This window comes from Saimiri boliviensis, chromosome 4, assembly GCF_048565385.1.
Source record: "Saimiri boliviensis isolate mSaiBol1 chromosome 4, mSaiBol1.pri, whole genome shotgun sequence".
NCBI classification, from domain to species: domain Eukaryota; kingdom Metazoa; phylum Chordata; class Mammalia; order Primates; family Cebidae; genus Saimiri; species Saimiri boliviensis.
The window spans coordinates 153,300,009-153,325,115 of NC_133452.1; the positions used below are offsets into that span (position 1 = coordinate 153,300,009).

A 25,107-nucleotide genomic window follows, 5' to 3' on the forward strand; every position below is an offset into this window, starting at 1 on the left:
TTGAGGCAGAGCCTGAGGGTCTGTGTTTCAAATTAGCTCCCAAGTATGTTGATGCTTTGCCTTGAGTAGCAAGGCTGTGGGCAGGAATCCTGCATGGGCAGTGTGGCTGGCCAGAGGCTCATTGCCTCACATGCAAGGCCACTTAATTCCTGGCCCTTCCTCTTTGGGGATGCTTTTTAAGCCTTAGGACTTGATTCTTTAAAGTCCAGCATTTTTGTTTGTAGGTTTTCTGTACATTTATTGGAAGGACTATTTAATATGCTTGTCCCCTCTTTGCCTGGCCAAATAATACCCAATGTGAGAAGGTTTGCTTCTCCTTTGTTATTATTTAAACAGTGTGATGAAAACAATTTGGGAATGCTTGGAATGCTGACCTCAACTCAACATTTTGCTTCCAAGAAAAAAACCCAAACTCAGTCACCATTAGAGGAGAACTAGAATAGAAGTTTTCAACAATTGGGCAATGGTATTTCAGCTGCAGAGGTTATGGTTTGTATTACTAGTGTTAGGTGCCTTCTGTTTAGTTCACCTGGGCGAATCCTGGCTGCGAGTTTAATAATAGGTAATCTTGAAACCAGCATTAAAACCAGGACATAATTTAGTGATTGAGAACACTGGGTTGAGATCTCAACAACAGTGGTAATTTGTTTAAAGGCCAGATGAGGTGGCTCACACCTGTAATCCCAGCACTTTGGGAGGCCAAGGTGGGCGGATCATGAGGTCAGGAGATCAAGAACATCTAGCTAACACGGTGAAACCCTGTCTCTACTAAAAATACAAAAAATTAGCTGGGCATGGAGGCCAAGGTGGGCTGACCACTTGAAGTCAGGAGTTCGAGACCTTGAGTTCAGGAGTTCATAAAACCCTGTCTCTACTAAAAATATTCATGCCTGTAATCCCAGCTGTTCTGGAGGCTGAGTGAGGATCCTAGATCCTAGATCGCGCCACTGCACTCCAGCCTGGGCGACAGAATGAGACTCCATCTCAAAAAAGCAAGTTTTTTGAAGCTGTGTGATTCTAGGCATGTTGCTTATCTTCTCTGGGCCTCCATTTCTTCAGCTGAGAGATAATCACAATCTTAGCCCTGATCTGAGTTGCTGTGAGAATTAAAGGAGGTAATAAATATCAGGTGCTGTAAATAGTCCTAGAGTCAGTGCAGGTGGTAGTAGCCACTCCCCCAATAGCCAGCCTTAATAACCAGCTGAGGGCTCGGGGCTCAGGAGCGTGGAGATGAGCTGCCCATCTCGGCGCACATCCTCAGTTGTCCCGGCCTCCTTTTTTGCTCCTTTTCTCCCTGCTGGAGCTGGTGGTAGAGAATGGACATGATTTGCCGATCGCCCCGCGGTAACATGGGGTAGGTAAACCTGCACTTTTGGTAAAATCTGCAGATGTGAGAATTTATTCATCTTTTTTTTTTTTTTGAAATGGACTTTCCGCTCTTGTTACCCAGGCTGGAGTGCAGTGGCGTGATCTTGGCTCACCGCAACTTCCGCCTCCCGGGTTCAAGCAATTCTCCTGCTTCAGCCTCCTCAGTAGTTGGGACTACGGGCATGCGCCACCATGCCCAGCTAATTTTCTTTGTATTTTTAGTAGACACAGGGTTTCACCATGTTGACCAGGATGGTCACGATCTCTTGACCTCGTGATCCACCCACCTCGGCCTCCCAAAGTGCTGGGAGCATAGGCGTGAGCCACCGCATCTGGCTATTCATTTTTTTTTTTTTTTTTTTAAAAAAGAGGACTCTAAACCCAGACGATTCTTAGCCTCTAGGCCCCCTCTCCCAGTTCGTCCGAGTTGCAGACACCAGATAGCTGATGGTTACAGCCCTTCTTTGAAGCAGCCAGTCTTCAGAAAGCCCTTCACAGACTCCCATATCTAAATGAGTGATGCTTTACTTTTGACCTTTGTAGCGTGGCCTTTCCCCCTCTAACCCTTTAATCATCGTTTTACAAAAATCAATCAACAAATATTTATTGAACGTTTCCTTGTAGGCTTTCAAATCCACCCGTAGACTGTTATGTGACTCTTTAGGATTTCTGCCTGCATCCAGAGAGAATGCAGTAGCTCTGGCTGGTTTATTTAGTATCTGCTTTCTTAGATTATGAACATTTTCTGGTGTTCCTCAGAGTCCATGTTTGTGTCCAGTGCTGGCAGGGGCACGATCAGGTTGCAAGGTTGTGGGGGTGTATCTTGTCTGCTTGGTGTGGTGCAGGGCGGGGCGGAGCAGCTGTTCCCAGCATGTGTTTCGGCCTTTATAGGCCCTTTCCTTTCCGCTGACTGCTTTTTACAACCAGTTGTGATGGAACATTCAAAACCTGTTTTGGGGTCACCACGACCAAGTTTCCTCTTCTGTCGGATTGGCAGGGGTGGGGGGAGGTGGGGGGGTGCCCACTGGGAGCCAGCACAAGTCTGGGTTTTTTTTTTTGGTTGGACAGGGTTTCTGGCCTGCGGTTTCCTGCTGGTAAATGAGCCTGGGCTTGAGGAAGTTGTCAAAGGCCTTCCATCGTTTGAATGTTGCCCGTATAGCTAGTATTGTTGAAGAAAATGTGAAGAAGGATCTTAAGAAATGCCCACTGAAGGTTGATATTGGCTGGTCATCCTGCAGGCTCTCCCTCCTTTATGTAACGCAATGCAGGATTTCTTACTCAGAGAGCAGCTCTTCGTGGGCTTCCCCCCGGGGGAAGCGGTACAGGGAGGGTGCTGGCACTGGCTAATTTTGTCACTTCTCTTTGGAGAGAGGAAAGACCTCCTGAGCAGCTGAATGCCTTTGGTTGTTGATTTTCATTTTTCACCACGCTAAATTTCATTCTCTAAATTTCATTCTTCCTCCTCCTCCTCCGCTTTTCCTACAACATAGCTCCGCTCAGAGTTAAAATTGGTTTCATTCTTTGGTGCTATGTTTCCCTCGTCTCCTTTGCGTTTGTGGATGAGTTTAGGTTCAAGCTAGAATGTGGTTCTGACCTGTGAGTGAGGCACCTCCTTTCCCCCTAGCCACAGCCTCGTCATTGGTTACTTGGCAGAAGCAGACCCCGTTGTTGTAAATGGAGTTCAAAGGTCCTTCAGAGTTCTGGGCCTTGATCTTTTTTTTCCCCCCGCTTTTCCTGGTGTCTTTGGAGCACTCCTCCAATTTCTAATTGTTAACATTCTGTGTGTGAGAGAGATATTATATATTAACTGTTTAAAGTCCTGTGAATTTCTTGGACAGTGTATTATAAATTTACAAGGGAGTTCACTATCTCTTTAGGGTATTTGTGTTATATGCATTATCTTATACCTTAATATATTCTGAACTTTGTACAGAAAGAATTTTCTACTGTTCATCTGTGGTTTTGGTTACAGTTTTCAAAATGCAAAGATGAATTCCGGTTCCATTTCTGGAGGCCCACTTATGGGAGCAAGTCTTTATAAATGTCAGAGTTTTAGAAGCTCTACCAGCAATTCTGGAGGCATACAGTTTTTCTGGGTTTCTGTTAGCAAGTAACTTCAACCTTTTGTACTTTGAGATCACGATTGGCAGATGCCCTAAGTCACAGTTAGGTTGTTACATTTGAGGGCGACAGTCTCCTTTGGTGTCCAGTTCATCATCCCCAGCAGTAGAAACAACAAAAACTCAAGAATTCCTTCCCCTTAGCAGCGAGCCAGCCAGCCTCTTTTCTAATTAACAACATAGCCATATTTCATTTATTTAGGCTATTTATTTAGTCCGCATTCTGGGGAAAGGGGAAAAATGCCCTTGTCTTTAAACTTATTTTCAGGTACTTAAAAAACTTCTTAAACTTTTGTTTTCACAAACTAAACACTCCCATTTAACCAGCACCTAGATGGGAACCTCATCAGCCCCTCCCTAGAAACAGTCTTCAACACCATGACTGAGTGATTTTTTTGAACCTTTAAACAGATGTAGGAAGACTTTTCACAAGAGGGGGGAACAGTGTGCAAGGAACCTAGGAATAAAAACACAAGGGGCAAGTAGAGTGGAAAAAAATGGAAGGTTGGGGAAATGGGCAGCCTATATATTTTTTTTCCTGACCATACCCATGTACTTTAAGTGTGTGTGTGTGTGTGTGTATGTGTGTACACGTACATACATACATGCATATACACACTTACTTTAAAAGTTTAGGCCGGGTGCGGTGGCTCACGCCTGTCATCTCAGCACTTTAGGAGGCCAAGGCAGGTGAATTACCAGGTCAGGAGTTCGAGATCAGCCTGGCCAACATAGTGAAACCCCATCTCTACTAACCATACAAAAAAAAAAATTAGCCAGGGGTGCTGGCGGGCACCTGTAGTCCCAGCTACTCCGGAGGCCAAGGCAGGAGAATCGCCTGAACCCAGGAGGCAGAGGTTGCAGTGAGCCGAGATCACACCACTGCACTCCAGTCTGGGCAACAGAATGAGACTCTGGTCTTGGTTTTTGTTTTTAGTACACTGCAATTAATGTTCATGTTCAAACTTGAAAATTCCTTGGACCTTTGGTTTCAGGAAAGCATTGTGATTCTTCTCCCCCAGCAGAAAATGTGATTTACCTGTCTCATTTTTGGTATTTTTCTTTTATCATGATGTTCGTCTATCAAAAACTTTGTAGTATGTGGGGAGAAATGTTGTATATTTCTGTGTTTCAGCTACTAGGTTCTCCCTTTAATTATGTGATTAATTTCAGATTTATTACTAGGAGCTCATGAGAAATATGTTCATTGCCTGCATTTCTTAGGACAGCAGAGAATGGTTTCACCTAATTTGCAGAGTTCATTATCATGCATAATTAATCGGGCTCAAAAAATTCAGACTCCCAGCCAGTGTAGCTTAAAACTTAACAATTTTCTCAGGATCCAGCCAGGTGTCACCTAAAACAAGTGCTTGATAAGCTGTAGACCCTGGCATGGTTTTGTCCTGCTCAAAACTTTTGAATTTCCATTCTAATCTTGATGTACAGAATGCAGGGAATACCCCCACCCCTTCCTAATTTCCGTTAGCAGATTATGGTCTCCTTCCTTAATCCTTTACCTCTTTTCTCTTTAATTATGCTAGTGAATTTTGTTTTATTCCTTTGTGCTGGGTTGGAAACCCAAGTGCCATTTTAAATATTTCTATAATGGAGTGCATTCTAGGTTTTACACTGCAGGTTTATAAATGAACTTTTAGAAGGTGGGCTATTTGAAAGTGATTCTCAAGCGGAAATGGAAGCTAGTGAGGCCAGATTCAAAGGCTGTCTGGACCTGGAGCCTCAACACCAAGAACTTGATGTTGGTGCTGTTTGTCTTTTCCCTAAACTCAGCCGCTCTAAAGATAATGGATTTTCACAGAAGCCTAAATGTAATGCTTTCTTCATTCCCTTACTTCCCTTTACAGTCTTTAAGTGTCTTTTAGAAACATACTCCATTTGCATATAAACGTTGATAGAAATCCAGAAAGAGAGAGTCCTGTTTTCTCCCCTGTGGTTACATAGTGACAGTTGATCTACCAAATACCTTCCTTCCTTAAAAACAATGAGATTAGATAATTACAGCAAATGTGGTCATTAGCCTCATCTGCTCTTATTATCTTACTATGTATTTGTTACTGTGAAAGCCAGAAGCTCTGAGGATAAGCCCGACTCTTCATATTTTAAAAAGACAGGAATTGTCTGCAGTAAAAACATGTTACTTACCATGGTCACTGATGGAATCCACAATTTGATCCACCATGACTTTTGCTTATTGGTGAAATTGGTTTTCTAAAATTTGGTGAACAGTAAATGGTCTGTGTGCTTGGATAGTACTTAGGCTAATACAGGAAAGTTTAATCGTGGCTTTTCTCCAGTTGAATTTGAAAGCGTGCAGTGGGGAAGTCCCCTGCAGGGTGGAAATAGTAGTAGTTGAACATGAGTGACCTTTTTGGTTGACTGACTGCCCTTCCTGTGAAGCCTCCCCAATATCTTTACCCTGTCAGGATTACTTCCTGCCTCATCCTGTAAGTAGCTGCAAGATTGATGTTGGATATCTCTTTGGGAAAATTCCATTCTCTTGAATTTAACTAACAGAATACCTCTTTCCATTTCTTTCAGTGTGTTCCAGTTTTGACCTCAGAGGGAACTAAGCAGTATCTCTCACCCCACAGACTCATTGTTCATCTTCTCTGGGCTTAACAATCCTGTGTTCCCTCAGTCATTTCTTTTAGGAAGCTTTCAGGTGCCTCATTATTCTATAGTATCTTTAAAAACTGACATCCCATGTTTTAAGCATCTGGTATGCAGTATAAGTAGTGTGATACTTTGCATCCGTTTCACTCAGCCACCCTGCTTTTAGGAAGTTGGCCACAAGGATGTATAATAAGTATTTTACTGTGTATCCCAGTGAAAAATTGAAACCAGTGGGGGATTGGTTAAATTATGCAACATCTGTTCTGTGCAGTCATTAAAATGATATGGTAGCAAGAATGTTGACTGACAAAGTAGTAAGTTAAAAAAGCAAGTGAGAAAACAGTATGTACAGTTTAATTTTTTTGTTTAATCTTGGTAAATTTTGTAAATATATGTACACATGTAATCTATAAAGCATATATAAATATATACACGTGTGTGTATGTATGTATGTATGCTTTGACAAATGAATTGGTGTAGGCACAGGTCGGAGGGTCAACTAATCTACACTGAGGGATGAAAGCAGACTTGAAGGACAGTGATTAGGCAGGTGCAGATGAGACTGGTGAGGAGTGTGTTCCACAGTGAAAGTGGAAGGCCCAGAGATGAGAAGTGGCATGAAAGAGGGATGGATGCTCAGGAAATAAGGCTTATCAATATTTTCTCCAGGAAATGTGTATTACTCTGTAATAAACAAACAAAAAAGGTACCTAGAAAGCCTCCTTTTCTGAAGAAGAAAGTCGGGGACCCAGCGGGAAAAGAGAATGTTCTGTTGGTTTAAGGCTGTGGATTTTGGACTCTTAATGAGATTAAAGCCAGGGAGGCTTTCCCAGGTTGGCTGGATGGGCTGGGGCTGAGTGTCTCTGGTGAAGCAGATGAATTCCAGATAGGTAATTTAATTTTCAGAGGTGCTGCACAAATGCCTTTGCCTCCTGCTACTTGTTAGAGCAAAACAAGCATGTGATTTATGTAAAAATACATGAATATTAGTTTTTATCAAAACCCTGCAGAAGAAATGGTATAAAAAATGATGCTTCCTGCATAGCCTCTTTGTGGAATAAAATTAAGAAAATCAGTTTTTTTTTTTTTTTTTTTTTTTTTTGAGACGGAGTTTCGCTCTTGTTACCCAGGCTGGAGTGCAATGGTGTGATCTCGGCTCACCACAACCTCCGCCTCCTGGGTTCAGGCAATTCTCCTGCCTCAGCCTCCTGAGTAGCTGGGATTACAGGCATGCGCCACCATGCCTAGCTATTTTTTTTGTATTTTTAATAGAGAACGGGGTTTCACCATGTTGACCAGGATGGTCTCGATCTCTTGACCTCGTGATCCACCTGCCTCAGCCTCCCAAAGTGCTGGGATTACAGGCTTGAGCCACCGCGCCCGGCCTGAAAATCAGTATTTACAAATCACTAGTCACAGTGAACCTGGCCTGTTGAACCTACCCTTTGTAGATAGTATTAATAGATCACCCTCTCCCACATTACTCCAACCAAAACAGAAAGGATGATTTACATAGGAAAATGCCAGCTGAATTAAACAAGGATGGCCCTGGACTCTGCTTCAGGGATGCTTAAGATGGCACAAGCTGGGCTATGAATGCCTTGGCCTCCTCCCTTCTCCTCTGTTTCTGGGCTGTGTTCCCCTCTGCATTTCTTGCTGGATAGTTCTGGAGGGAAGGGAATGCCCTCTCCTACATAAGCTTCTGCAGGTGCAGAGATGGAATGGGCCTAAGTGTTCTGAGATCTTCCGGGAGATGGGATTTCAGTTTGCAGAGTACCCATCCCCCTTGGCTGTGTGGTGGCCCAATTCTGGAAGTTGAGATTTAGACCAAGATTATTGTCTTAAAATCTTGGATATGACTCCTGCCAGGATGACTTGTAAATAATTTTGTGCCAGAAACTGAGCTGACTTTGGTTGTGGGCTGCAGGCTGATTCCAACTCTGGGAATTCGTTCTAATTTTCTGTGCCCTGTTCATACTGAGTTGTCTTCTCACGGCTGCCTGCCCAGCCCCTTTGTGGGAATGGGAACACTCATGGAGTGAGTATGAGGATTTCACATCCTTTGGGATGTGGGTATGTTAGTTCCAAGGCTAACATGCACATTTTCAGTGACACAGTTGCTGTAATAGTTCTGTAATAAGCTGTTGGTCTCAGAGACCCTTCTGCATGGCGTATCAATGGGGCTTGTGGCCGTAGGAGCTGGAATTTTAGAGGATTCTTATTATCCTCGCTCCTAATCCAATAACTCCCTGGCAGAGCCCATCACACCAGCCTCACGTCTCCTTGTCCCAGTCCTGAGTGCGGCGAGCCTCTCTGGTACACTTACATGTTAGAAAAAGTCTGAAGTCTTGTGAGCAAACCTTTTCTTCCCCTTAGGTGAATATTAGATCTGCTGTCCTGCACTACACAAAAGCAGTTCCTTAACACAAGCCACAGATGGCACTCCGATTCGGCTTGCAAAAAAGGTGACTTCTGGGTTATTTTTCTTTCATATTTTTCTTAAAATTTTATTTTCCTCTTAATACTCTAAGCCCTGAAAGGGAGTTTGTATTGTAAGATAGTTTTTAATAAGTCACTTTTAACCACATGAAACTTGGGGAAAATTTCCACATTTGGACCAGGTCCCTGGATTGTATTGCCAGAGGTGTGGCTTTTGGCATTAACTTTTATTTAGTTTGGATAGCTATTTTCCGGAGAAATCAGTTTAACCTATCAACTTTTCAGAGCTCATTCTACATACGCACCCCTACTGTTCTGGATTAAAAAACCCCCAAAACATTTCTACCTCAGTTTGGATATTTAAAAAAACCAATCTTATTGAAGTAAAATTTACGCATGCAACCATTTCAGGTGTATGCTGTGATAACTTAGGATAACTGCACACACCTGGGTATTACCATCACATCAAGCTGTGCACCTCCTGTTACCTGAGAAAACTCCCTTGTGCTCCTGCCCAGAGCCCCCATGACAACACCGGCCTGCTTTCTCGCACTGAAGATCAGCATTTCCTGTTGTAGGTGCCATATAGATGGAAACACTTCTGTATCTACATCCCTTTGCTTTGGTTTGCGATTCATCCAGGCTGTGTGTATCGTTTGTTCCTTCTTGCTGTGGTTCAGTAGTCTCTTTTCTGTCTTTCCGTGCTCTTCTTGTGACTTGCTCGTTGTCTGTTTCTCCTTTTCTTCCCTGTAAGGCTGGCCTGGTCTTTCTGTTATTCCCTGTTTTTTTTTTTTTCTCTCAAGTGGGCATTAAAACTACCTTCTCTTTTACACACACTGAAATAACCTAGTAACTGAGAGATGATCCGGCCAGATTCTGCCCTTACCGTTACCCCTCACCACCGCGTTGGAGGACAAAACAAGCAAACATATTGATAGACCCAAGCCTTGTTGTTCAGACAGAATGCCGGTGTTCTCCGTTCAGCATCTTAACCATAAACCAAGCTGCAGCCTCCAGTTTCAGAATAGTGCCTTCTATAAAGTCTATGGAGTTTTCGGTTTATGTTGCTCATTTTTAAACAATCTTCTTAGGAAAGAATTCAATGCTGTTAATGGATTGCCGCAGGAGCCCTTTTGTACATTGCAGAGTTAAGCAGTGGCACTTCTCTGCTTCCTGATCTCCTTTTGATGGTTAGGAAGAATATGCTGACTTAGAATAGCAAGGAGCTGTGGTACCACATGGAAATAGGAAAATCTCGAATACTTTCCAGCAGTCAGTTGTCATGGATGAGAAAGTCCCATTCTGTTTGCTGTGTGTGCCTGAGTGTGTACACTGTAATATCTCGTTTTTAGATGTATGAAGAAGGAGAGACATGGTCTTGCATTTGTGCATCTTCAGTGATGACTTCCCATTTATTGGTGAAGGGTGCCAGCTTTTCTGGGAAGTCTGCTGCCAACACTGAGTTGAGCCAGGATTGCTGTGTTCACCTCTAAGCAGGCAGGGTGTTGGTGCCACAGCAGCATGCTGTCCTTGTGAGCACTGTGGAATTTGCAGCATGCTGTACAGACTCACAAATGGTGTATTTTTCTTGTGGCATTAGTTTTTTGACTTGCAAATCTGGAAAAGAACAGGAAGTCTTGGTGGAAACACTCTGGCTGATGTTACAGAAACTTGTGGACCTAACTGCATGTTAACAACCAATTATTATAAAATGAGTTTCTTCTCACTTGGGGAGATTTTTTTCCCCATCTTAAATACGTTTTTCACCTGAACCTCTTGTCCTAGTGGCGGGGGTCCCTGCTCTGGGCCTAGGAGAGTAGACGTTGGTAATTATCTTTGGCCTGTCTCTCCCCAAATATCCTCTGCTGGCCCATGCTGCCTAGAAACCATCATGGAGATGCTGCTTTTTTTTTCTCTCTTTATTTGGGGAGAAAACACTACCTCTGGACTCAAGGCCCAAGTGTCCTGAGGTGAGTCCTTCTAATTCTGGGTTGCCATGAATTGAGTGCTGCTGTTCATAGATAAGGTCAAGGGATGGCCTTAAGGTGTTCAGGTAGTGATTGGAAGAGGCTGTTTTCAAATTAGTCTTGATCCACTCTGCAGGTTGCTATGGCTCCCTACATGGCTCACCTTTCCCCCATTCCTGTGCTCTCCTGCTCTGATTTCTATCAGTAACATTTGCCACTAATTCAAATACCTTATATGTTTACATGGTTTTGGTTTTCTCTGCTAGAATATAAAGTAATAATTAAAAAAACGGAAGAACCAAAATCTTTTTGTTCTTGAGGTGAATCTTCTGGCTCATAAATTTCCCTCAAGCACCTGGAACAGTGCCCGGCATGTGGTACTTAATAAGTACTTGTTGAAAGAATGAATAATAAGTAAATAACATTTGAAATTGCTGTCATTCAAATTGTGACTTGTGGTGGCTTTGTTTTAATAAATGACATTGAGAGCTACTTATAAATCATACATTAGACATAGTTCAATCACAGTTTGGTGCTTGTGTCTAGAAGGAGACAGAACCCTGGAGTTGAAGTTGAGGCCTCTTGAGTGAGAGGAGAGAGGAAGCTTGGATTGGGACAGTATCACAGACAACCCCTGGTACATAGATGCCAGAGGTAGACGCTATAGGTTGGGGAAGATTTCGGGACTATAATGAATGGGCAGTAATAATCAGTGAATTATTATAAATTGCCTTCATTACTCTCCGTTTCCTGACTGCTTGGTTTAAACCAAAAAATATGCACATACTTAGCCTGGTGTGTTTGGTCGGGCTTGCCACTATAGAAAAGCCTTTTAGAGGAAACAGAAGAGTGATCCTTTCAGCAGCATATGTGTTTACATTGGAACAATGCAGAGAAGATTAGCATGGCTGTATGCAAGGATGACATGGAAATTTGTGAAGTGTTGCATATTTTTATTTATTGGAAAATCAGGTTTGGATTATGCAATTTGAAGGAATATAGCATCTTCAGCAATAAGTTTTGAGTTAGATTTTGCCTTAGAAATATTTTTTACATAATACCTATATTAATTAAAAAAAGGAAATAGAAGAGCAGTGTTTGTCTAAAAATTGAATTGATTTTGCCAGAAAGAAGAGTTTAGATGTGTTTTTATTGTACACAACTTCCGTCAGATGCCAGGTGGTAGACAGTCTGCAGGGCTAGGGATGATGAGAGAGAGGGTGAGAGCTGTGTCCCTTTAGAATGCTGTTTGAAGCCATTTTTATAGCAAGGTTGATGCCCACCTGTGCCACCTGGTTTTCCAAGATTGTAGGAATGATTATGTGACCTGTTTCCTTGTCTTGGAGAGCTCTAGACTCTATCATGTAGCTTTGATCTTTAATGTGGGAATCATAGGGCAGTTAGTAAACCATAGGGTCAGGTGTGTATTCTGCTATTTTAACTCAGAAAGGAGTAGTCAGGTATCTAGAGTGTGACCTTAATAATTGAGTTTGGAGATGGTCAAATAAGTGAAGTATCTTTAGCTGCTTCAGGTCACTTTTAGGCTGCAAATCTCCAGAAATTGTGGTTGTCCTGAATTACTGAAATAAGTAAGTGTTGTTTCGCCCAATTCTGTCTTACATTTTTTCAATTCGAGAGTTTAGTTAAAATTGTTAGTCGAACTGGGAAAGTGCATTAATGAAGGAAGCAAATCCTGGAGTGTGTGCTACCTGGGCCCAGTGTGCAGTCCACACATTTAGTGCGGTCATTACTGACTTCAGAAATAAGTTTCCTAGGGCTTCTAAGTTTATGAAAGAAGTAAGTGATGACTGCAGAATTATTTCTGTCTTCGGATTGATTCCCCAGCAACTGAGGGTGTATACTGGGACCAGGATTAGAACACAGTTTACATGGGTCCTGCTTCCTGTTTCATCCCACAAATGTTATCTTAAGTATTTTCTCAACTAATATGGAAAGTACCACTGAAGTGGGACTTGTATACAGTTTTGATTCTAATAAGGGGTCTGCTTGCTCGAGAACATATGTCAAATACAGATTCTATGCTTTTTTTTTTTTTTTTTTTTTTTTTGAGATGGAGTCTCAGTCTGTTTCTCAGGCTCCAGTGTAGTGGCATGATCTCAGCTCACTGCAACCTCCGCCTCCCGGGTTCAAGCGATTCTCCATCCTCAGCCTCCAGAACAGCTGGGATTACAGGCTTGCATATTTTTAGTAGAGACGGGGTTTTATGAACTCCTGAACTCAAGGTCTCGAACCCCTGACCTTAAGTGGTCTGCCCACCTTGGCCTCCCAAAGTGCTGGGATTATAGGTGTGAGCCATCACGCTGGGCCAGATCCTGTGTGTCTATCTCAGATTCATTTGCTACCCTGAAGAGGATGCTAGTTAGGAGTGTTTCATAATGAAGGTTATGATTTTAATCATTGTGAGATTTGTTGCTGAGGACAGTAGTCCTTATGCTAGAAGTGAAGACATTTTGCCAATAATAGTGGCAGTCTTTTCCATAAACTGGGGAGCTACATTTATGCCCCCTTTTCAAGTGATATGAAATGACAGAAATACCAGGTATTTTAGTGTTTATTGTGGATGTAAGCCAGTTGGGTTGGGAGCAGGGTGGAGAGAAACTCAGGAGTGAGCTATTTATCTGTCTAGTTAACTTTTGGAATGTCACCATTCTCTTTAAGGAGCCTGTCAGTTATTGTGTCTCTGTCTCTGTCTCTGTCTCTCTCTCTCTCCCCCCCCCCCCCCCCCCCGTGTGTGTATGTGTGTGTGTGTGTGTGTGTGTGTTGTTTCTTTTTTTGGGGGGTGGGTAGGGATTCTCGGCTCTGTCACCGATCTTGGCTCACTGCCATCTCTGCCTCCCAGGTTCAAGTGATTGTCCTGCCTCTGCCTCCCGGGTTGCTGGGATTATAGTTGCTCACCACCAGGCCCAGCTAATGTTTTATTTTTAGTAGAGATATGGTTTAACCATGTTGACAAGGCTGGTCTTGAACCCTTGAACTCAAATGATCCTTTTGTCTCGGCCTCACAAAGTGCTGGGATTACAGATGTCAGCCACTGCACCTGGCCCACAGCTATTGTTTTTAACAGAGCTCTGAAAGCAGAATGAATTCGTTAAGAGGATGGCTACCCAGACACACTGGGTTTGAATCTCAGCTCTTTGTGGAAGACCTTGTGCAAGTCATTTAGCAAGGCTGTGCCTCAAGTTACTTGTGTAAAATGGGGATAATAGTACTTTTGTTATAGAGTTGCTCTTGGGTTTCAGTGAGTATGTTTGATTCTCTTGTAGACAGTTGTGAGTATTATGGGTTGTGTTTTGTGTGTTTCTTGTCCTATCATTTATAATTAGAAATGGTACTTTGTTGCATGTACTTAATTTGATTTTTATCAATTTAGCAATAGAATTTTTTCTTCAGAAATAATTTCTTCCTGTCCTTCTGTGAAATCCCCTTGAGAAAAAGGGGTAAGAACCAGCTTTGAGGACCAGTTGAAAACTAATCGATCTGAAACCTAACAGATACTGTCAACATGTCAGTTTTTTCCATTTTGCAGGAAAATGCAGGTCTCATTTAGGATAATAGTTTGATTTCCCAAGATGGATATGGTTTTGAGTAACTGAGAGTCGTTTAAAAGTGATGCATAGATTTGCAGGTAGAAATACCCTTTTGTTTGAAATCTGGGGTATTCAGTAAACATTGTGGTGAGAGTAATTTCCCTCAAAACTCCCTAGGAAATTTTTACCTTTGACTTCAGTAAACGTGGAGTTTAGCCTCTTGAAGTTAAAGGGAGGTTGAACCTGAGTGCTTACCATGTAACTGATGGGTCCATAATCTACCGCCAGAAGGTGCCCTCCGTGTCTTGGAGATGCTGGTTCTGAAATGAGCCTTCTTGGGGTTTAGTTGGAGTTTCTCTTGCTGAGAATTTCGAATCTCAGAAAATACCATGGCTGCCTTTGTTTTTGTTTTAGCCGCACACCCTTCATCTTCAGGGTGGATCCACCCTTGGGTGGTGCTGCACGCAGCTGGACTATGGAGAGCCGATTGAGGGCTGAGTTGGGAGACGCTGATCCCTTCAGGGTTTGTTTCTTTAACAGCAGACCTGCTCCCACAAAACTGGTGTATTTAGGCCTCCTGTCTTCTGTGGTGCTTGTTGCTGGCCAGCAGTGCCTGCAAGTTCCAGCAGATGAGGTAAGGACAGACAGGGAGGTAGGTTAGTCTGTTTGCTCTGGCACTGGGGTTCACTGAAGTTGCTGGATTTGAGTTTGTTCCAGATTAGTGAATATGTCAGCTGTGAGAATAAGAATGATTAAACAAATAGGACTTCTGCCTTTGTATTTAAACTTCAAAGGGAAAGCTGAACTCCAAGGCCCAGCTGGAGGACACGTGGATCCAGCCAGCATATTACATGTAGGCGATTGGAGAAGAACAGGGAGACAGCAGGGGAGGTGCAGGGGGATGAGGCACATAGCTGTCTACATCAAACAGGCAGGACTTTGTTTTCGGGCACCTGGAATGCTCTCCATGTCCAGCAAGAACTTCCAGGTTTTGTTGTTTTGCTTTGGTGAAGGTGGTTGCTGCCACCTGGAGCAAAGCTGCCTTTGTAGCCCACAGCTGTACCGGTTCTGGTAGTGAGCAGGCTGGGAACCACACGCTCTTGTTCTGACATTCGCTGGAGGCACCCCCCCTCCTTTTTCCTTGCAAGGCATCTCAGAGGATTGTCATTTGAGGTATGCCGGATTCACCGGTGTGACTGTGTCAGGACTGGCTTGTCTCATTAAAAAACATTTTTTGGATCAGAAACAATGAGGGGTGGGAAAGGCAACAAAAGCCTCTCGAGATTCCTGGATTGCTCAGGATGTTATAAACAGTAAGTGCCTCTTTTGATCTTGGAGGGTGGTGTGGGGTAGGCGAGAAAGGGGGTGGTGGTTATTGGGAAGAGGGCTGGAGCCAGACAACCGTAATGGCTTGTCCAAAGGCTGCTGTGAATCCCAGTGGCAAAGAGCTCTGGACGTCCCGCTAATTTGGGTTTTCTTTACTGTGGCTGGCTTTATTAAAAGGGCATAAGGAAGCAGCTTAGACTTTAGTCCAATAAGTTTTCTAGAGTAACAGATGAAAAATAAAATTTGGCCCTTTGTAGTTACAGAGAAAGTAAGTAGGATGGCTAGCTTTTATGGCTTATTTGCTTTCTTGCGGGAGACAGGATGCTGTCTGTCTGTCTCTCATATGTATATTTCATGCTTGGAATGCTGTAAATTATCAAAGATTCATTAGACAAGCACAGATGTTTCATTCTGTGTTGAAACATGGCACGGTTTGAAGTTGGTGGACCAATGAGAAGCTACGCTGCCTTGAACAATAATTTTAAAAGGATGGCTTTGACAGTCAGTGTATCTTTTGTTAACTTTTTCTTCACTGTGGTTCTCCAGTGGCCATTTTGTATCTGAGTGATGTGGAATGGAATTTCTGTGTTTCTTCTTGTGTTTTTTGTTAGTTTTTGTTTTTTATTTGGGGAGGGTCGGGGGACAGTCTCCCTCAAGCCAGTTGCCCATGCTGGAGTGCAGTGGCGTGATCTCAGCTCAGGACAACCCCTGCCTCCTGTGTTCAAGTGATTCTTAGGCCTCAGTCTCCTGAGTAGCTGGGACCACAAGTGTATACCACTGTGCCTTGCCAGATTTTGTGTGTGTGTGTGTGTGTGTGTGTGTGTGTGTGTGTGTATGTTTATGTGTTTTAGTAGAGATGGGGTTTTACCATGTTGGCCAGGTTGGTCTTGAACTCCTGGCTTCAAGTTAATCCACCTGCTTTGGCCTCCGAAAGTGCTTGGATTACAGGCGTCAGCCACTGCATGCGGTATGTCCCTTGTTTCTGGAACAAAATTAGGAAATGAGATCTGTGCTTGAGGGAGAAGCAGGAAAAGTGTAACCTGAGGGTGGCCCTTTGAGTTTATATGATGAAAAACTACCTAATCAACGGTTGCAGATTATGTAAATAAAAAAATAGTGGTGGGTACTTGTTAAATTATGCAAATTTGATGCAGTCCTCAAGGCTTCTTGCTTCACTGCATCATTTAGCTTTTGATTTCAGACAAGTTCAGCCCCTCGACTCTTTCCTTATTTGTACTGGAGCCAAGCACTGAGATATTTCATTCATACCCTTATTAGGGAGTGTATATGTGTAAATACAAGTAATTTTAAGTAGACAAGGTTATATTAGAAGAGCCTGGTTACTTTCAGCTTGTTGATTTCTTCTATTGTTTTACTAGTATGTTTCAGATATTTAGCATGTGAGCTGAATAGCTTCTGATCTCTGCAAATCGGTATCCAACAAAAGCTGACTAGAAAGGACTGGGGTTATCATGGAAGCTTGTGAAGAGAATGGGAAATATGTTACTGTGTTAATGTCCTCTGTAATTCCAGTGACTTAAGCATTCAGTTAAGACACAGGTAAGGTGTTGGTTATAAGCCAGTAATTCAAGTTAGATTAACTCTGTTTCTTTTCCATCATAACCAGTTGAAAGGAGGAAGAGTTTAAATTTAATTAGGTAGTTCATAGAATGTAAGTGTGAGAATAGATATATGTATTTAAGAAATTCAGTGATTGTACTTCACACAAATTAGAGTGGATTGGTAGCTTTGGGGGACTCTGTCATATAAGTGGGTTGAAGTAGAAGGTGAAATGATGACTGTTCATTATCAAAAGCGTACATAAATTTGATTTGTAGGTTATTTTGAAACCTAATATACTTCAAATTCACCTGGTATTCATTAAAATTACAAAGAAGATGAACCTGTATAGCTAATGACACAAATGTTTTCTTCTTATCTAATCAGGAATCCTTCTTTAGAAGGCTAGATTAGATGTTACTCAGGAAGGATAATATAAGAAATAATTACTATATTTCATTTGTGGAGTTAACCATATGGTCTCTAATTTACATATGTTGCATATGAAAATAAAACCAATAAAGAGCAATAGCCACGTCCATGCAAGAATATGATGTGTTCGTGTTCCCTCCCTCTTCCTCCCTGTATCCCTCCCTCTCCCTCCATCCCTGCCTCCCACCCCCTTGTGTGTGTGTGTGTGTGTGTGTGTGTGTGTGTGTGAGAGAGAGAGAGAGAGAGAGAGAAACTTGCGTATGAAATATGACCTGCAGTTTGTAGTAGTTTTGGAATTGGTGCATTTATTCATCTTTTGGGAGTTCTATAAAACGGTAGAATTCTAATTTAGGGAGGAGGCAGTGTATCATATTTTATTATTACAAGTAGTATTTTGCAGTAGTTAATATGTTGTGAGCTGATTGAAAATGCCAGGAACTTAAAAGAATTTTAGGAAGAAAATAACTAGATCTGTGCAAGAATTCAACCAGTCCGATTACTCAGAGTTATCAATTATAAAACACCTGGCCTGCGCCAATTTATGATAAATATTAAGTTTTAATATCAGTGTAATCATATACCTTGTGGGGATAAAAAGGATGTCATTTTTTACACCATGAAAGTAATCATGGAGTTACTAATTGTTTGTGAATAGTCTACCATGTAACTAAGGCTAACTGAACTAATGAACTAACATTAGTGTTTTGGAATATTAATTATAGTACATATTTCGTGAATGGGAACCTGCGATTCACATTATGTTTGACCAAGATTTTTTTTTTTTTTTGAGACGGAGTTTTGCTCTTGTTACCCAGGCTGGAGTGCAATGGCGCGATCTCGGCTCACCGCAACCTCCGCCTCCTGGGTTCAGGCAATTCTCCTGCCTCAGCCTCCTGAGTAGCTGGGATTACAGGCACGCGCCACCATGCCCAGCTAATTTTTTGTATTTTTAGTAGAGACGGGGTTTCACCATGTTGACCAGGATGGTCTCAATCTCTGGACCTCGTGATCCACCCGCCTCGGCCTCCCAAAGTGCTGGGATTACAGGCTTGAGCCACCGCGCCCGGAGAGATTTTTTTTGAGGCAGTTTTGCTCTGTCGCCAGGTGCCAGGCTGGAGTGCAGTGGTGTGATCTTGGCATACTACAACCTCCGCCTCCCAGGTTAAAGCAATTCTCCTGCCTCAGCCGCCCACGTAGCTGAGACTACAGGCATGCAACACACGGCACAGCTAATTTTTGTATTTTTTAGTAGATGGGGTTTCACCATGTTGGCCAGGATGGTCTTGATCTCTTGACCTCATGATCCACCTGCCTCAGCCTCCCAAAGTGCTGGGATTACAGGCGTGAGCCACTGTGCCAGTCCTGACTGGGAAATATTTAACAGGTTTGTAAACCTTTTCGATTGGGCCTTGAAACATGGTTGGTGGCTTTTTATTACTTCTGCTCTGTTTCTTAAATGTGGGTGGCAGTGAAATCAAGTCCTCTATTCGGAACCAAAGACTGTGACTGTCAGGGGTTCATCTGTTTCATCATTTGTCATTAGAAAACATGATTTCCGTCGGCTTCTTCTCATTTTTACAAACCAGTCTCACTTGAGTCTTCTTTGGGTCAGTGGCTAAGTAAGTTAACAACAATTAGAACAGAAATGCTTTCTTTGAAGATATGAGGCTTGAATAATAGGGTATGAGTTAGAATAGCAATCTAATTTTATAATTGGAAGAGTTCTTGAAGTGTTAGATTTAGTGTCTAGTGGTTGATGGGAGAATGGGAAATCTGCATAGCTCCTGTTTGGTAGAATGAAAAATACATACATGTAATTTCAAATACCCAAAAAGGCATGTAGAATCATAGGATGATTTGTTGGAACTTAGTTTTCAAGGTGCAGTAAGAAGAGTGAGGGGAAGGTGCATAGGCTTCTGTGCTTCTGATTATGTGGCCTGGTTAGAGGGCGCTCACCAGGTGTGGTGGTACACTCCTGTAGTCCTAGCTATGGAAGCCATATTCACTGTTCATCACTCTCTAGACCGATTACTGATTTGCAAGTGCCTGTGAAATGTTTTGTCACCCAGTGTGTTTTGGCTGTGTTCAGGAAGCACTGGATACACTGGCTAGGTATGTGCTTAACATTTCCCCCTGATTTCTTTTCTTCAAAGTGGGACATACTAGTAGTATCTACCTACCCTGCAAGGATTTCAGGTTTAATGACACGAGATATGCTTAGAATAGTACCTGGCATATTTCAGGGATTTGTCTGAACCCAAATACTTGGGCCATATTTTTAGCCAGGGGTCAGGGAGTATCTGTACGAAGCCACTGGCTCACCCAGACCTTCTCTCTTTAAGTCATTTAGCCAGACAGCAAATTCAGGAGCCAACGGCTCATTTTGGGGGTGATGTTTTGTATGAAAAGTTGGTAAACCCTCAGGATAGCAGTAGGGGAGATTTCAGGATGGAGAAGAGAGGGGATAATTGATTTCCTAAACTACTTCCAAATTATGTCTTCAAACAAAACTTTCCCCCTGAATTCCAAATTACAGAATATTAGGCATAACCATAATATAAACATAGCTGCATACTCTTAAACCAGAGAGAAAAATTCTAAGCTGTTCTGAATTATCTGGTTCATTTGAGATTGGACTGTATGCAATTTGGTCGTAGCAGCAGGCTCATTCTAGTAAATGCTAAGGTAGCAAACAGCAGGACTGTAGGTTACTTTTCCCTACAACATTCTAGTTGGAGGTTTCCTGACACGTTCATTCTGGCTGTTTTTCTTTTCCACTCTGTGGTAAGGAACCTCTTAGATCTGTGTGGGTGGTGGGCTTTATGCCTGCCAGGCAGGCAAGGACATCCTGGTTTCCCAAATGCACTTCTGCCTTGCCTTCTGTATCCATGAAGCATATCTGAACTGTGTAGGATTAGCTACGTCTTGTTCTTTCCTTTTCTTTCTTACAATCACAGGAACGAACGTGTGTGTGTGTCTCTCTCTCACTCTGGCCAGCCTGGGGTGTGTGTGTGTCTGTCTCACCCTAGCCAGCCTCTTTGTGTGTGTGTGTGTGTGTGTGTGTGTGTGTGTGTGTGTGTCTCACCCTAGATAGCCTGTGTGTGTCTCAGTCTCACTCTAGCCAGCCTGTGTGTGTGTGTGTGTGTGTGTGTGTGTGTGTGTGTCTCTCTCTCTCTCTCTCTCTCTCTCACACACCCTGGCCAGCCTGGGGTGTGTGTGTGTGTGTGTGTGTCTCTGTCTCACCCTAGCCAGCCTCGTGTGTGTGTGTGTCAGTGTCAGTGTCAGTCTTACCCTAGCCAGCCTGCGTGTGTGTGTGTGTGTGTGTGTGTGTGTCTCAGTCTCACTCTAGCCAGCCTGTGTGCGTGTGTGTGTCTCAGTCTCACTTTAGCCAGCGCGCGCGTGTGTGTTTGTGTTTCAGTCTCGCCCTAGCCCCTCCTCGGGGGTGGGCACGTGTGTGTGTGTGTGTGTGTGTGTGTGTGTGTGTGTGTGTGTGTTTGTGTGTGTGTCTTACCCTAGGTGGCTTGGGTGTGCTGCAGCACTGGGAAATCCTGCCCGCTTGGCCTACCATTTTCATAGATAAGTGGGCGGCTGCTTACTGATGCAGCAGTAAAACCAAGGGAGAGCTTCCATTCAAATATCTTGGTCTTGGCTCTTTGGTGCTTTTCCCTTGACAGCACGCTTCTCATCTTTTGTCTTGAACTTGAGTGCTGTGAGACCACTGCACTGATGTCCTTTGACTTCACATCTTCAAATTCAGTCACATACTGAGGTCCTAGGGGTTAGGCCTTAAGACTTTTTAGGGGACACAAGGCAGCCGATATTTCTTAATACTGTCTTTGAAAGAAAATTTCTTTTTGGGGGTGTGGTGGCTCATGCTCATTAATCCCAGCACTTTGGGAAGCCCAGGTGGGCAGATTACAACATGGTGAAACTTCATCTCTCTTAAAAATACAAAAATTAGCCAGGTATGGTGCTGTGTCCCTGTAATTGCAGCTACCCTGGAGGCTGAGGCATGAGCCCAGGAGGTGGAAGATGGACTGAGCTGAGATCGTGCCACTGTGTTCCAGCATGGGCGATAGAGCAAAAAAATAAGAAAATAAGATTCTTTTAATATCATTCATCCTTTTTGTGTTCTAGGAAATCTTCGTATAACCCAAGATTGGAAGGATTATCTCTTATATTTCCTCTTGGAGTTATATATATATATTTCACATTTTGCTTGTGAACACTTAAAAAAGAAAAGCTTCACGATTTTGCATCTTTATACAGAGGCCATGCTGTCTTCTCTGTAACATTCCAATTTTAATATATGAGCTGCCAAAGTGAGCACTATGACCATTTTTTTTTTTTTTTTTTTTAAAGGACAGTCTCTGCCCAGGCTGGAGGCTCACTGCAATCTCCACCTTCACCTTCTGAATTCAAGCGATTCTCCAGTCTCGATTTCCCAAGTAGCTGGCACTGCAGGCATGCACCGTCATGCCTGGCTAACTCTTGCATTTTTTGTAGTTTTGCCGTGTTTTCTAAGTGGGTTGTGAACTCCTGAGTTCAACTGTGATCCTTCTGATTGGCCTCCTACAGTGTTGGGATTGCTGGTGTGAGCCACTGCTCCCACCAACCACTTTTTGAGTTAATATTTGTTTGGAGCAAAGTATGGGACAGAGGTGGTTTTTTTTTATTAAAAAAAAAAAAAAAAAGGCTGTTGTTGTTTTATACTCGAAGGGCAATCCATGCCCTTTGACAAAGAATTTTCATAGCCCACAAAGGAATAACGTAGTAAGTTATACTCAAGCCTGTCTAATCCCTGCTAGAGATACGTTTTTAGTTTTTCTATGTATTCATGTGTGTGTGTAATTTCATTTTTTTCTTTAATGAGGGGCATACCACAATTTCAAAACTTGATTTTTTTCAACTTTTCAGTCACCAGGCTCGCCACCTTTACTTCCTCTTGAAACATGGTTTTTCTATTTTCTTCATAAAGACTTTTATAATCTATACCTTGTACCTGAGGGGATTGTGTTTTTGTTAATTTTGACTTACTTGCAATAAGAAATTTTGAATTGAGACCTAGTATTTGTGTGTGCCTGTCTGTGCGCACACGCTCACGTGAAGCAATTTCAGCTTTGTCATGGTTTCTGTGTTATACTGTAATCTGTCCTTCTTTCTTCCCCGCTGTTTAATGTAAAAGAAAGATGCTTGTCAAGAGACCCAGCATATTGATATACTCTTAGGGATCAGCAGTTGAGAAAACCGTACATCTTGAACTTTCACAGCTTGTCCTCAATTTAGCTGTGTGAATGTCTAAGGGTGCTTTGACCAGTTGACACTACCCAGAGACCCTTCTTGATGGTGTGCTTTGCAGGAGGGTGTTCAAGGGTGACATGATGTTCTTTTTGTCAACTTGGGACTTGCGTTTTCCCTCAGAATAAAGAGGACCATCAAATTCTTGCTCACTCAAGGAAATTCTCGTTTACCCTCATAGACGTTGCTCTATCATAGCAGTTCTCAGACTGTCATCTAGGGATCCCTAGATCATAGTCCCTTTCTGGGGACTAGGATGAAAAGTAGTATCCTGGTAATACCAAGACACCATTTTCTTCATTTTCTCCCTAATGTGCAGTGGGGCTTTCCAGATGCTACATGATGTGTGATGTTACGTCAGACTGAATTCAGTTATGAGAAGTCTGTTGACTCCTGTTAAACCAGATGTAAAAGACATTGGCAGAAGTGGAAAGCAGTGCCTCTTTTCTCATTTTTTTTTTTTCAATTTGTAAAACACAGTTTTCATAAAAATTCCCTTCATGTTCACATGTAATGATTGAATAATTTTTTAAGTGAATGAATATAAAATTGTTTTAATTTCTCGTATGGTGAGTATCACTGTGCATGTAAAACTCAGGTAAATAGCTTTTTTGAGTCCTGAAAATACGCAGTACACTTCTGTGCACCCTGTCCTAATTGCATAAGTATCAACTCATGGTGAATTTTGTTTCATTTACACCTTAACTTTAAGTGAAGGAAATCCTCAAACATTTTTTCGTGTCGGGGGAGGGGGGAGACAGGGTGGAGTTCAGTGGTGTCATCATAACTCACTATGACCTCAAACTCCTGGGCTCATGCAATCCTCTCGCCTCAGCCTTCCCACTAGCGAGGATCGCTTGTGTGCACCATCGTGCCCAGCTAATTTTTATTTTTTATTTTATTTTATTTTTTTGAGACGGAGTTTTGCTCTTGTTACCCAGGCTGGAGTGCAATGGCGCGATCTCGGCTCACCACAACCTCCGCCTCCTGGGTTCAAGCAATTCTCCTGCCTCAGCCTCCTGAGTAGCTGGGATTACAGGCAAGCGCCACCATGCCCAGCTAATTTTTTGTATTTTTAGTAGAGACGGGTTTTCACCATGTTGACCGGGATAGTCTCGATCTCTCGACCTCGTGATCCACCCGCCTCAGCCTCCCAAAGTGCTGGGATTACAGGCTTGAGCCACCGTGCCCGGCCCTAATTTTTATTTTTTATAGATGGGGTCTCGCTATGCTTATGCTGGCCTTGAAGTCCTGGCCCTATGCCTCAGCCTCCCAAGTAGCTGGGGCTACAGCTAAGTGTCACTGTACCCTGCTAATTGTTGTATTTTTAGTAGAGACGTGGTTTCACTATATTGGCCTGACTGGTCTCGAACTCCTGGCCCAAAGTGATCTACTTGCCTTGGCCTCCCAAAGTGCTGGGATTACAGGAGTGAGTCACCACACCTGGTCCAGTATTTATTTTTAAAAGCCATGTATTCTCTTTAGAGAAAACATACCCATGATACTGATAACATAATGAGTCAGTTGTTCAGGTTTCTGCTACTGACAGTCTCTTCTTTTTTTAATTTTTTTCCTTTTTGTGACAGAGTCTGGCTCTGTTGCCAGGCTGGAGTGCAGTGGCACGATCTTGGCTCATTGCAACCTCCGCCTCCGGGATTCAAGCAGTTCTGCCTCAGCTTCCCGAGTAGCTGGGACTACAGGTGTCCACCACCACACACAACTAATTTTTATATTTTTAGTAGAGATGGAGTTTTACTCTGTTGGCCAGGATGGTCTCGGATCTCTTGACCTCGTGATCTCCCCTGCCTTGGCCTCCCAAAGTGCTGGGATTACAGGCATGAGCCACTGCCCCTGGCCCAGTGTGATGTTTTAAAATAAGGTCTGTACATTGATACTGGTTGGGTTGATAAAACATGTTTGTTTTTAATCTCTCTCTCCTTTTAATTTGTTGTTCTTGAGGAAATGAGGTCACTTGTCTCAAGGGCCATAGCTTTTGAGAGTGGAGGTGGGTTATTTAATCTGGCAGCAATATTTGGGTCTCACTTGAAACACAGCTGATGGGGTTTTGCTTTGGAATTTTTTTCTCACCTTTTCTCTTACTCTGTGAGGCTCCTTCCTCCTGTATTTTTTGGGGTTGGTGCTGTTTCTTTTTAAACAACTTATTTTTTAAATAGACAAATCAAAATAGTAACTTCTAGGTTCCTTATTTGTTTTCTTTTTTAAGAGACAGGGGCGGCCGGGCGCGGTGGCTCAAGCCTGTAATCCCAGCACTTTGGGAGGCCGAGGCAGGTGGATCACAAGGTCAAGAGATCGAGACCATCCTGGTCAACATGGTGAAACCCCGTCTCTACTAAAAATACAAAAAAATTAGCTGGGCATGGTGGCGTGTGCCTGTAATCCCAGCTACTCAGGAGGCTG

At 42.9% G+C, this 25,107-nt stretch overlaps 1 protein-coding gene, 1 non-coding gene and 1 pseudogene across 2 annotated transcripts in view; 2 read left to right on the forward strand and 1 right to left on the reverse strand.

The window, feature by feature from the left end:
* Positions 1-25,107, forward strand: part of JARID2 (jumonji and AT-rich interaction domain containing 2) — a 285,876-nt gene that overhangs the window by 58,225 nt on the left and 202,544 nt on the right. The gene's annotated exons all lie outside the window — the stretch shown is intronic.
* On the forward strand, positions 11,378-11,480 carry LOC120361178 (U6 spliceosomal RNA). Its single transcript, XR_005577527.1, has one exon. It is a non-coding gene; the product is annotated as a U6 spliceosomal RNA (small nuclear RNA).
* Positions 21,621-21,721, reverse strand: LOC120361184 (U6 spliceosomal RNA; annotated as a pseudogene).